This window comes from Ambystoma mexicanum, chromosome 5p (assembly GCF_040938575.1).
Source record: "Ambystoma mexicanum isolate Mex_15411 chromosome 5p, UKY_AmexF1_1, whole genome shotgun sequence".
Taxonomy (NCBI): domain Eukaryota; kingdom Metazoa; phylum Chordata; class Amphibia; order Caudata; family Ambystomatidae; genus Ambystoma; species Ambystoma mexicanum.
In genome coordinates, this window is record NC_090930.1 from 739955772 (window position 1) to 739969279 (window position 13508).

The 13508-nt window shown below is 42.0% G+C and overlaps 2 non-coding genes across 2 annotated transcripts; one reads left to right on the forward strand and one right to left on the reverse strand.

The window, feature by feature from the left end:
* The first annotated feature begins 2438 nt into the window (after positions 1-2438).
* On the forward strand, positions 2439-2510 carry TRNAQ-UUG (transfer RNA glutamine (anticodon UUG)). Its single transcript has one exon. It is a non-coding gene; the product is annotated as a tRNA-Gln (tRNA).
* Positions 2511-3423: 913 nt separating this feature from the next.
* TRNAQ-CUG (transfer RNA glutamine (anticodon CUG)) lies at positions 3424-3495 on the reverse strand. The gene has a single exon. It is a non-coding gene; the product is annotated as a tRNA-Gln (tRNA).
* Between the last annotated feature and the right edge of the window lie 10013 nt (positions 3496-13508).

Consider the following 13508-nt stretch of genomic DNA (forward strand, 5'->3'; position numbering starts at 1 on the left):
GCAAAGCGCTGGACTGGCTTTCCTGTACATTTTTGAGGCTCGCAGGGATCTATGTGTGGATGTTTCTTGGTGTGAAAAGCATGACACCTTTTGGGGTGACACCAGGCTCTTCTGGGAGTTAATTTGCATAATCTCTACTTTCTATTTTATGTGACATGGGCTGCAGTTACATTGTTCTGTTAATAGAGGGCAACACGCAGGTCATAGTTCCAAACAGGGGTGCACGGTCTGCTTGCTAGGTTACATTTACAGTTCTACTTTGGGATTCACAGCCCTTTTCAAAAACTGAGTACTCTTCCGGAGTATTTCTAACTTATGTAGGTATCTTGTGGGTGTTACATGCCTTTGTATGACTGCTGCAAACCACTTGATATTAGACATTGATTGGAAACGACATAACAAATCATGACACATATTGTAAGCGGACATAAAATGACCTATACTAGCTAATATAAGTAAACAGACATCAGGGATGTATGCGTACACGAACAATAAAAATGAAAAACAAGCAACTACTCCAGTTAAAATCTAAAAATGTACATTCAGTTACATGATCATGACTGGGAAGGGAAAGTTAAAAAGGAAAAAACACAAGGTAGGAGAGAGGTTAGCTTTACATCCCTTGAGGGATGAAGAGGCAGTCCAAGCACTGTTGTGTATGTTGGTCAATCTCTCTGAAACGCAAAAGGAATGTGCACATAGAAATCAAAGCAGAGTCATCCAGAGAGACTATTTAATTCTTTTTTTTTCAAATTCTCAAAAGGAAGGTTGCTATCAAATTGAACTATTCATCACAGTCACTGCTGGGAAATCTATGTGCATAAAATGACAACACACCCAAAGGAAAACAAAATATAGCTATAATATGTCGTATTACTAAATTCAAAGTCCAGCCTACTAACCATTAGACCATGGAACCTAAATACTAACGCAAATGCTGAACTTCATTATGCTAAAACAGAGACAGTCAGAAACAATATTTAATATTGCTTAATCATATGCCCCAAGAGGAAGAATTTGATCTACATGATCTATAAAGCACAGAGATTGCTATAGCTCAACATCAATCGACAACATCGCTGTGTTTTTATGATATCAGTCAACTGGGACTATGAATCTGTAAAAATTGTAAATGTGATCTTTATTGCCATTTCTGTTTCAACGCACTCAGGTGCACCGTTCCATGGTGTAATGGTTTGCACTTTGGACTTTGAATCCAACGATCCGAGTTCGAGTCTCAGTGGAACCATTATCTTGCTCTTACACTCAATTTTCTGATTTCTTAAATTACAATTCAACAGAGTTAATATTCAGAAGTTCAGTGGACTAAGGTAACCGTTTTCACACTCTCTCTCTCTCTGCACGACATTAAAAGTTAAATGAACTTTGGTGCCCGATACCAATACAGTGATGCAACTATATATCGTTAATGTACAATCCCTAAGGTCAATCAGAGTGGGCACCCAGATATCTCTCAGAAACATTTTCCACAGATGAATAATGTCCAACCTTAACTCTATGAAAAGACAAATGTACACACTATGTGCAATAGATTCTCTGCTCACTGGAACATGCAGAAACAACATTGATGTGAAACTATTGGAAAAAGCACTCATTTATTAACAATGAAAAATGTTATACAATTATTTTGGCGAATCATATTCACGTTCACAATCATTTCTATGTTTCAAGCAATTTGATGGTCTTATTAAATTTGTAAAAAATGTAATTCTTTAAGCTGACATACTGTATGGAAAGCCCACTTTTTATAACTTAGAAGAGTTATGAGTTCTAGAAAGTAGTGCATTTACTGATCAAGTGCCTTTGTTTAAATGTACTTACTTTATTTGGATCACACCTTTCTCGAAAGAAGAAATAAACTCTAAATTATCAGGAAACAATTCAACTGATTTTAGGGGCCACCTGGGCTTTGAATGCAAATCGCTGAGATCAAAAGCCAGTTTAATAATCATTATACCTTGGAGCTTTGGAGATATGAGAGTGGGCAGTTTCTTTGTGGCAAAAGAGAGTCATCCCCAGAAACTATTAATATTCTTTGGTCAAAGAAGACTGCCATCAAAGTGGGCTGTAAAGCAAAGCTATTGCTGTTATATCTATCTGCAAATGAAAGGCAACTCTAAAAGAGAAGCAGCCCCAAGGTCCATTACACCATGGAACCTACATATTCCGTAGCAAGATGCACTTCATTCTGGCAAAACAGAACACATCAGAGAAAATATGTAATATTCCTATATCATTAGACTCCAGAGGAAGAATTTGATCCAAATGAGGCATGAAGCCAATACTTTGCGATTGCACAGCATCCAACAGCAACAGTGCTGCTTCGATATAATATCAGTAAACGGTTACTATAGGTCAGTAAAAATCTTGACTGTGCCCTATATTCTCATTGCCCTTATGAAGCTCTGCCCCACAAGGGTTCCATGGTGTAATGGTTAGCACTTTGGACTTTGAATCCAGCAATCCAAGTTCAAGTCTCGGTGGAACCTCTCTCTTGCTCTAACACACTTTGTCTCCTTTTTGTCTTAAATTATAGGCCAAATATAGTAATATTCATAAGGTTAGTAGTGTAGGGTATTCATTTTCACTCTCACTCTCTGGCATAACTTTTCATAAAAATCCACTTTTGTGCCTAGCACCTTAACCTTTATGCATTTTTTTTAAATGTATGAACAGTGAGGTCATTCTGAGTCGATGGGAAGATCTGCATCGGAAACATACATAAAAGATTTGAAATGTTCAAACTTAACTCAATGTTAAGAAACATGCTCACTCTGTGACCCAATGGATTCTCTTTTTACTTGAAGATGCAGCAACAACATTAATAATACCATTTTGGGAAAAGCAGCTCTATTGTATCGCCATTCTCTTTCAAAATTGTTAAAGGGTTAATCCTATGAAAAGCGACCACATTCAGAATCAATGATATTAATCAAGCGTTTTAACAGTCTTTACATGTTTGTAAAATGAAGGTATCAGTTTGAGATGAAAAATAGAACGAAGAACACACTTTTCTTAATTCACAAAAGGCCTGAGGTGTATAAATACTGTTTGTACCGACCAAGGGCCCATTCGTGAATGTACTTACTTTAGTTGGATCATACCTTTCTTCAAAGAAGACATCCACAATAAACGATAAGGGAAAGGTTTGCCTGATGGTAAGCTCTTACAGAGATTTGAATGCAAATTATTGGATTCAACCTCCAGGGTGCTACCATTACACCATGGGTCTTTCACACCACAGAAAGTGGTGGGTTTCATTGTGGCTAAAGAGCGTCATCCATGGAAAATCTTTCTTTTTTCAAATGCACCCAGGGAATAATGCTATGAAAGTGGGCGACACAGCAGCGTCATTGCTATTAAAACAAGACACTGAGAGGAAAACAAACACAGTAATTCCCAAGGTCCCACCGAGATTTGAACTCGGATCGCTGGATTCAGAGTCCAGAGTGCTAACCATTACACCATGGAACCTACATACTTAGTGACATGATGAACGTCATTGCAGCAAAAAAAGAGCCTTTTAGAGAAAGTATGCAATATTCTTTTATCTTATGCCTCCAGAGGAAGAATCCTATCCAAATGAGCTGTAAAGCAAAGAGTTTGCTATTGCGCAACAACCAACTAAACAGTTCCACATTTGCACAATATCCGTGGGCTAGGAATATGAGCTTGTTAAAATGATGCATGAGATCTCGATTCTCATTTCTGTTACAACTCTGTCAGGTTGCACCAGCATTGGGCCCATGGTGTAATGGTTAGCAATGAACATTACTGAAGGGCCCCTCGGCCAGCCAGAAAGCCAAAATGGAGAGAACGGGCATGAACTGGTTGTGAATGAGCTTCAAAATACGTTCACAGGTAATTTGACCTGGTGATCTCCTCAGTTTATTCACCTGGAACTCCTGTCAATAGCAACAGTCGGCAGCTGGGTTGCCAGACATTTCGTCGAAAAAAATTCGTCGACAGGACATTTGGTCGAAACCATTAGGTCGAAAACCAAACGGTCACATTTTTTTTGTTTTTTATTTTCACTTTTTTTTTTTGGGGGGGGGTTTGGGGGTTCCCCCCCAACCCCCTTTTTTTTCTAAAAAACCCTTTTTTTCCCTAAACTACAACCTAAAAAATATATATATATATTTAAAAAAAAATCGACCATTTGGTTTTCGACCAAATTACGTCGACCAAATGTCTTTCGACGAAATGTCCGGACAGCGGCAGCTGGTCTGTGTCAGTAATGGCAATTTGATTTTGCCATTTTCACAACTCCCTAATAAATGAACAAAATGTTCCATTTGTAGGCACAGTTACATGCTATGGTATGTATACCATTCTTAATAACCACTATAGGAGGCTCAGAGCACCATCCACATTCTTACGTACAAAACATGTAAGGAAATAATCAGATCTTTTGCTCTGCAGGAGTCAGGCTTCTTTAAAGCCTGACAAAGCGGCAGAGTGCCATTGTAAACTGAGGCATGATGAAACCATGCCCAAGAACCCAGGCAGGTTAAACCCTTCCACTCATGCCCCTAGGCCCCGAACGGCCAGGTTCTATAGACAGGGCAGCTGGCATGGATTATGGACACTTTTAACATAAGGTGGTTTTTCAACCTTATCTCCTCTGGGAGCAAAGCGCTGGACAGGGTTTCCTGTACGTTTTTGAGGTTCGCGGGGATCTATGTGTGGATGTTTCTTGGTGTGAAAAGCATGACACCTTTTGGGGTGACACCAGGCTCTTCTGGGAGTTAATTTGCATAATCTCTACTTTCTATTTTATGTGACATGGGCTGCAGTTACATTGTTCTGTTAATATAGGGCAACACACAGGTCATAGTTCCAAACAGGGGTGCACGGTCTGCTTGCTAGCTTACATTTACAGTTCTATTTGGGATTCACCGCCTTTTCATAAACTGAGTACTCTTCCGGAGTATTTCTAATTTATGTAGGTGTTTTGGGGGTGTTACGTGCCTTTGTATGACTGCTGCAAACCACTTGATATTAGACATTGATTGGAAACGACATAATAAATCCTGACACATATTGTAAGCGGACATAAAATGACCTATACTAGCTAATATAAGTAAACAGACATCACTCCCCCCTCCCCACAAAAAGGGATGTATGCGTACACGAAAAATAAAAATGAAAAACAAGCAACTACTGCAGTTAAAATCTAAAAATGTAAATTCAGTTACATGATCATGACTCAGAAGGGGAAGTTAAAAAGTAAAAAAACACAAGGTAGGAGAGAGGTTAGCTTTACATGCCATGAGGGAGGAAGAGGTCTTCCAAGCACTGTTGTGTATGTTGGTCAATCCCTCTGAAACGCAAAAGGAATGGGCACATAGAAATCAAAGCAGAGTCATCCAGAGAGACTATTTAATTCTTTTTTTTTCAAATTCTCAAAAGGAAGCTGCTATCAAATTGAACTATTCATCACAGCCACTGCTAGGAAATCTATGTGCATAAAATGACAATACACCCAAAGGAAAACAAAATATAGCTATAACATGTCGGATTACTAAATTCAGAGTCCAGCCTACTAACCATTAGACCATGGAACCTAAATACTTACGCAAATGCTGAACTTCATTATGCCAAGACAGAGGCAGCCAGAAACAATATTTAATATTGCTTAATCATATGCCTCAAGAGGAAGAATTTGATCTACATGATCTATAAAGCACAGAGATTGCTATAGCACAACGTCAATCGACAACATCGCTGTGTTTGTATGATATCAGTCAATTGGGACTATGAATCTGTAAAAATTGTAAATGTGCTCTATATTGCCATTTCTGATTCAACGCTCTCAGGTGCATCTCGCAAGGGTTCCATGGTGTAATGGTTAGCACTTTGGACTTCAAATCCAACGATCCGAGTTCAAGTCTCGGTGGAACCATTATCTTCCTCTTACACTCCATTTTCTAATTTCTCAAATTACAATTCAACAGAGTTAATATTCAGAAGTTCAGTCTACTCAGGTAGCCGTTTTCACACTCTCTCTCTCTCTGCACGACATTACATTTAAAGGCATGGTCTAGTAAAATTTTTTATTGTCCCTACGGGTCGGCCATGTTTTTTTAAGGCTAAGTGGCTCGATTTTAGAAAACTTTCCTATGGACCTTACCCGAGTTTTCGTCACTAAAAGCACGCGAAAACAAGCACCAGGGAGCCGCCATTTTCTGACAATCCTATCTTTTCCCCGATCGCCCTGGCTGACCTGCTTTTGCGGCACTAAATCAATTCCCCCGCCCCTGAGCCTGTCATCAGCAGACTCGTACCGCCCATTTCCCAACGCCAAAGCACGTCTCGTGTCAACATTCGCTGCGCTTCAGCTAATGACGTGTCGCCATGGAAATGGCAGGACGCCTCTCTCCTCAATAAGTATAAACAGACCGTTTCACAACACACAGCAGCCGATTTTCGATTCCATTCCTCTCTCTGTGTTACTTTGAGTATTCTGTGACTCGTTTCAGTGCTCTGGTCAGCTACCTTTGCCGCTTGTAGCCCGTGTGAACAGATACCAGTACCACCGCTATAAATTATTTTAGTTTGTTTAACACACAATGGCTACAATAATGCCCTACATGTACGAGCCCGAGTATACCGAGGAGGAACTACTGGAAAGGGAAGCACGCGAAAACGATGGGGATTCGGACGGCAGTTGGCAGGACGACTCAACAGATGAAGAGCCTGGGACTAGTCGCATGGACGGCGTCTCCACCTGTTGCAAATGCACTCGGTGCGAGCTAATGCCAACCGAGGACGAGAACTGCTGCTGCCGAGAAAACTCGGGATGCCTGGCCTACATTTCGGAAGTCGAGCCACGACCGCAATGCATCACCGAGCTGCCAGACTTCAGGGCAGCCTGCCTCACACGGGCCGTATTGAGAATAATGATGGTGCTTATGCACGAACTTCGAGCAACTGTTCGTCCTCGTAATCCGAGTAACGAGTAAGTATACTCTGCTTGTCATGCCACTCCTATTTCATGGTCTTCTACTATATCCAAAATTACATCTACATATCATTGTAACGCATGTAAGTCGTTGAATAGTGTGCATTGTCTAGATAGCATTTGTCCGTGTAAAATGCCATTAGTTACAAGAATTGTCATTGACAACAAACGTTTAATAAACTTATCTTGGTCATTTAAAAACAGTTTGTTTCATTCCTATTCACAGGTGGTACAGGCTGGTGGCCTATCGTTCCTTTACATGGTGGCTTCACGGGAGGCTTGGACACCGCGTTCGAAGAGTGATACCCGCCTGTGCCGTTCGTGCCATTAGAGAAACGTTCCCGAGTGACAGCGGTCAGTACAGGGGATTTTCTCTCGCTGTGCTGCAACCTGACCTGTATAATCTTTAAAGTCTTGTATTTTTGTGTCATGAAAATAAGATACAAAATAAAACGCCACATATATTTTAACAACGGTTGTCTCGATTTTTTAAATGAATCAAGTGTGTCTCCATTCAAGGATGGACGTCAGACATCTGTGCTCCGAATGGGTGAAGGTCTGGTTGCTGTGAAGCAGGGTGGTCACTATCTATCTAAGCTAACATAACATATTCTCGATAATGCATGCACTAAAACACACTTGTTCAAAGTCTTTCAGTAGGTTATGTCTCTATAAAAGTCACACATATATCTATACTAACATTTACCATTGGATTATACAGTCTTGACCACTATAATACACCGGTTGAAGTGTGCTCACAAGAATCTCCGGTATGTGGCATTTGTTATTGATAAGCAACGATATACTATCATTGATATAAAGGCGATATACTGTATATTGATATAAAGGCGGTTCGCGCCGGTGGATGCGCGCTGGCATGGGGGGCTGTCAGGGGCGCGAAAGGCCAAGCTGCCAAACTACATGTACACTTCAAAAGGTGTCCCACGCCAAGGGGCCATTGTTCACATGGTCTCCTCAGACCCTGTGTCTCCAGGCAGGCCTGCCATGAGGCAGGCCGCCCCCCTGCCATCCACATAAGTGTGTCTCCATTCAGCAGTCTTCCTGTGCCTTATCTGCACGCCCTAGGCCCATCCATCCCACCCCTTCTATCAAAGGCAGTTCGCACCTGGGGATGAACGCTGGCATGGGGGGCTGTCACGGGCGCAAACGGCCAAGGTGCCAAACAGCATGTACACTTCAAAAGGTATCCCACGCCAAGGAGCCATCGGTCACATGTCCTCCTCAGACCCCGTGTCTCCAGCCAGGCCTCCCCTTGAAGCAGGCCGCCCCCCTGCAATCCACATAAGTGTGTCTCCATTCAGCAGTCTTCCTGTGCCTTATCTGCACGCCCCAGGCCCATCCATCCCACCCCTTCTATCAAAGGCGGTTCGCACCCGGGGATGAGCGCTGGCATGGGGGACTGTCACGGGCGCAAACAGCCAAGGTGCCAAACAGCATGTACACTTCAAAAGGTATCCCACACCAAGGGGCCATCAGTCACATGGCCTCCTCAGACCCCGTGTCTCCAGCCAGGCCTCCCCTTGAAGCAGGCCGCCCCCCTGCTATCCACATAAGTGTGTCTCCATTCAGCAGTCTTCCTGTGCCTTATCTGCACGCCCCAGGGCCATCCATCCCACCCCCCTGTATCAAAGGCGGTTCACGCCGGTGGATGCGCGCTGGCATGGGGGGCTGTGACGGGCGCAAATGGCCAAGGTGCCAAACTGCATGTACACTTCAAAAGGTGTCCCACGCCAAGGGGCCATCGGTCACATGGCCTCCTCAGACCCCGTGTCTCCAGGCAGGCCTCCCCTTCAAGCAGGCCGCCCCCCTAATACCCCGATATACATACGTCATTCATTCACAAACACACCCCAGTTTCTAATACTTTAAAAACCACTCGATATGTCTCATGAGAACATCTTTGTGCTTTGCAAGTCAACTCCTGAACGTGCTACCTGGGAACCACTGAGATCTATGCTAATCTGCTCGTCGTCGTGCTATCCGTGAACTTCTGTGACCGCTTCGAGCATACCCATAAGTGCGCTACCTTTGGCCATCCACCTATTCTCCCGCAACATACTGCTCTGCTTGCTGAATCCAACTGTTTGTTGGTCAAGGTAAGGCCATGTATCCTGGTCATATTTCGCAGATTTTTAAATTTCTATCTATTTTCTGTGTCTATTGTCATTGAATTGCATCCTTCGGGGGTCCAGTCTATAATGTAAGCATGTTTCCTTCTCGTGCAAGACAGAACATCCAAAGCACGAGTCACATGTTCAGATTTCAGTCACATCAGTTATACATTTCTGCAATTTATGCAAATACTAAGCAGCACATAATGAACTGGTATAGTTCCTGCGACCAAAACAAACCTTGCATTGATCATTGTATGATTCATTTACTTTTGTATCAAATCTTTACTCTTGAAGATTGTATAAAAATGTCGATATTTACTTTTCAGATTTATCAACAATGCCTGCCTGTTCGATTAGCGGTTGCCCTTCGAAAACCCATGCGAAATCTGAAGGAACTACAATGCACGTATTCCCGAAAACTGTTGATCGAATAAGAGAATGGGTCAGACATTGCGGATATCTACTGGATGAGCTGGAAAGTAGAGTCCAACAGGTCTTAGAGGACAAGAGGGGTGATCGATACCGCATCTGCAGCCGGCACTTTTCCTTGGACATGTACACAACTTCTTGGGTAACAAAGAAGAATAAACGGCGAATGACACGGAAATTGCGCAAAAACGCTATTCCCACTCTATTCGTCCACATTCCGCCACCGGTGAGTCAAGTGTCCGGATTTAGCTTTCGGCCTTGCGGTAGTGTGTAGCCGAATGGATTCATTGATATTGTAGGCGTTCTATCCCTTGTAATAATTTCGATATTGATATGAGTGTATAGTTTTATGAATAATGACATTTATCAATATATTCTTTTTCGATTTCATAACCCACAAACGCAATGTATATATATATGGGGACAGGGAACTGCTGTATTGAGCATTTTTCAAGTATTCTGTCAGCTTACATGGCTATTTTTAATATTGGCATTTCATTATCAATCATTAATTGACCTTTACAACTTCTTGACTATCCCTTGAATCTGAAGCAAGAACATTCTACATCCTTGACGTGGTCGCAGTTATCAACCACTTCTAGCGCGTATCAGGTAATCTTACTAGGCTAATCCGCTACATACTTGTTTTATGCATGTCAAGTAATAGTTTTATTCTATCGTGTAATTATTTTACCGAATGTTTGATTACTGCTTTCCAATTGATATACACCTTAGTTTTCGTCCACTGGTGTTTGTTTTCAGTTATAATTAGTGTTATCCATACTAATGCAAGTACTGTCTTTCAGGGAGATGCTGAAGCGTCCGCCACATCTACAACATTTCTAGATGTTTTTCAACATCAGGAGGTATGGATACTGACAGCTCCATCGAGCATCATCATCAGAGCTGGAATTCTTGTCGTTTGATTGCTCTACACAATGTTTCATTCGTGGTTAGCCGTTGATATGTACCTGTGCTGTTGACCCCAGGTGTGTGTTATGTTTTCACAATTGTAATCCTCACTAATGCAAGTACTATGTTTCAGGCAGTTGATGGAGCGTCAACCCCTGCACTTGATGCAGAGCCTGACATTCAAGTATACGAATCGGCGCAACAGCTTTCGGAAGTGCGCACTACATTTGCAACATCCATAGATATTCTTCAGCAGCACGAGGTATGGATAATGACAGCCCCATCATGCGTGATCATATAACGTGATTCCATTTGCTATACTTTCTTCCCTATTAACGCAAGTACTGTGTTTCAGGGAGACGACGGAGCTTCCACCACAATCACAACATCTCATTTAGATGATGCAGATGTAAAGGAATCGTTGAAATAAGTCGATGAAATGTGATCATATTTGGATTTTCCTTGATTCTTTTGGACAATGCATCTTTCGCGGTTATCTCTTTATATGTACCTGTGCGTTCGACCCCAAGTGTATGTTATGTTTCCAATATTGAAAACCATACTAATCCAAGTACTGTGTTTCAGGGAGATGACAGAGCTTCCACCACAATCACAACATCTCATTTAGATGATGCAGATGTAAAGGAATCGTTGAAATAAGTCGATGAAATGTGATCATATTTGGATTTTCCTTGATTCTTTTGGACAATGCATCATTAGCGGTTATCTCTTTATATGTACCTGTGCCGTCAACCCCAAGTGTATGTTGTGTTTCTAATATTGAAAAGCATACTAATGCAAGTACTGTGTTTCAGGGAGATGCAGATGCCTCCTCTCCAATACAACCATTCATGGCAGTCCATGCAGAGCCAGAGGTATGGATACTGACAGTTCCATCGAAATAGATCATCACTGGTCGAATACTTGTCGTTTGATTATTGCACACAATGTTTACATCGTATTTGGCTATTGAGATGTACCTGTGTGTTCGTCCTCACGTGTGTTTTATGCTAACAATATTTTGATACATAGTAATGAAAGTACTATGTTTCAGGGAGACGATGGAGCCTCATTCCGTGCTGTCTATGCGGATACAGAAAATATAGTCGTTGCAGCGCAAGAGGAAGGGAGGACATGCGGAAACGAATCGGAGCTACAGCGTGCAGATGTTGAAGGTCGAGTCAAAAAAGTTGCAAAGAAAAAAAAACAAAAAAAGGTTAGTTACAAACAGTTCATAACTTTAAAAAAATGTTTGTGCTGGGGACTATTTTATGTTTTTTTCCAGTCAATTCTACTACACTCCATCTTGTGTTTAAACTGAACATCCCTTTTCCAATCTCTCTTCCAGTTACCCGTGGGTGTCAGAACTATACACACACACACACAGTGAAGCGAATGAGAGATGTGGCTTGCCAGACCGTGTACACTATGGAGGAACTATTAATTGAGGCGAGGCGTGTTCAGGCTCGAGATGCTCATGTCCAATGGCTAGAACATGAATTAATTGTGTTTGGAGACTACAGCAAAGTTGCATTGGACCATAGCTACAGTGCGACCGCACCACCACAAGAAGATGTTATTGAATGTATTGAAGATAGCTCTGAAGTAGTTGCAGATCAATTTACATAATCTACACCCGCCAAAAATTTTCCACCAAAAAACCTGTCGACATTGTTGTGTTCTCCCATCAATGTTGAATTAATAGATGTTGAAATGACAGAGAATGAACCAGCCGCAGCATCCACAGACGCATCAGAACTTGATATCAACGATATTACTTTCCAATGTGTTGAAATCTCCACAACGTCAAAGGCCGAAACAACGTTGACGCAGGATGACAGTCTAATGAAAGAGAGCAAATACATTGTATTCGACAGTTGTTTGATGGAAATTATAAGTATGCTGAAATGTGTGCATTCCATTAGAGGGAAAGTATGTGGGAAGCCATTGATTAATGTGACTCGTCAAATAAAAGGCAGTAACGTCAAAATAAATGCCGCCTGTAGATTAAATCATAGGTTCTCATGGTCTGCACAACCGATGCTGGGGAAACTGCCAGCAGGCAATCTACTGTGTGCAGCTGCATCACTTTTTAGTGGCTCCAGTTTTAGAAAGTTAGAGGCTTTCTTTCAGTTTGTGGGACTCCATTTCATTTCTAAAGCGCTGTACTACACATACCAACGTGATTATCTGTTTCCGGCCATTAGTGATGCTTGGAAAATTGAACAATTGTCTCTAGCAAGTACATTCGAAGGCAAACGATTCAGGTTAGCCGGCGATGGACAGTGCGACAGCCCTGGATTTTCTGCCAAGTACTGCACCTACCACTTTCAGGACATGGATAGTAAGAAAATTGTGAGTTCGGTGGTCGTGCAGGTAACACAATGTACATCCTCAGTGGCCATGGAGAAACTAGGTTTTATAAAATCAGTGGAATATCTACAATCGAGGGGAATGCACATCGACCTCATAGCCACGGATAGACACGTTTCAATTGCCAAGACAATGAGAGAGCAGTTCCCACATATTAAACATCAATTTTACGTATGGCATCTTGCTAAATCAATCAATAAGAAAATCTCGGCTGCAGGAGAAAAAAAAGGTTTTGAAAGTATTTTATTTTGCAGTGGTCACATTCTATCACCAACCATCTTTGGTGGAGCTCAAAAACTTGTGAGGGGTCAGTGGAAATACTACTTGAAAAATGGCGGTCACTGATGCACCACTGTACCAACGTTCACCGCTGGACAGCAAATGAACATTTCCACCAATGTGAACATGGCCCTTTGTCCCCAGAGGAGGCACGGAAGAAGAAGTGGTTGATTCCATCTTCACCAACACACAAAGCCATTGAGAAGATTGTTTTCGACAAAACTCTATCAAGAGATTTGAGAGGACTGACAGAATTCTGTCACACTGGAGATTTGTAGGTGTTCCACAATATGTGCCTAAAGTACAGGCCAAAGCGCTTGCATTTTAGCTTTCGGGGCATGAAACATCGCACTCTACTAGCGGTCTTGGCCCATAACAGCAATGTCGGACGTGAA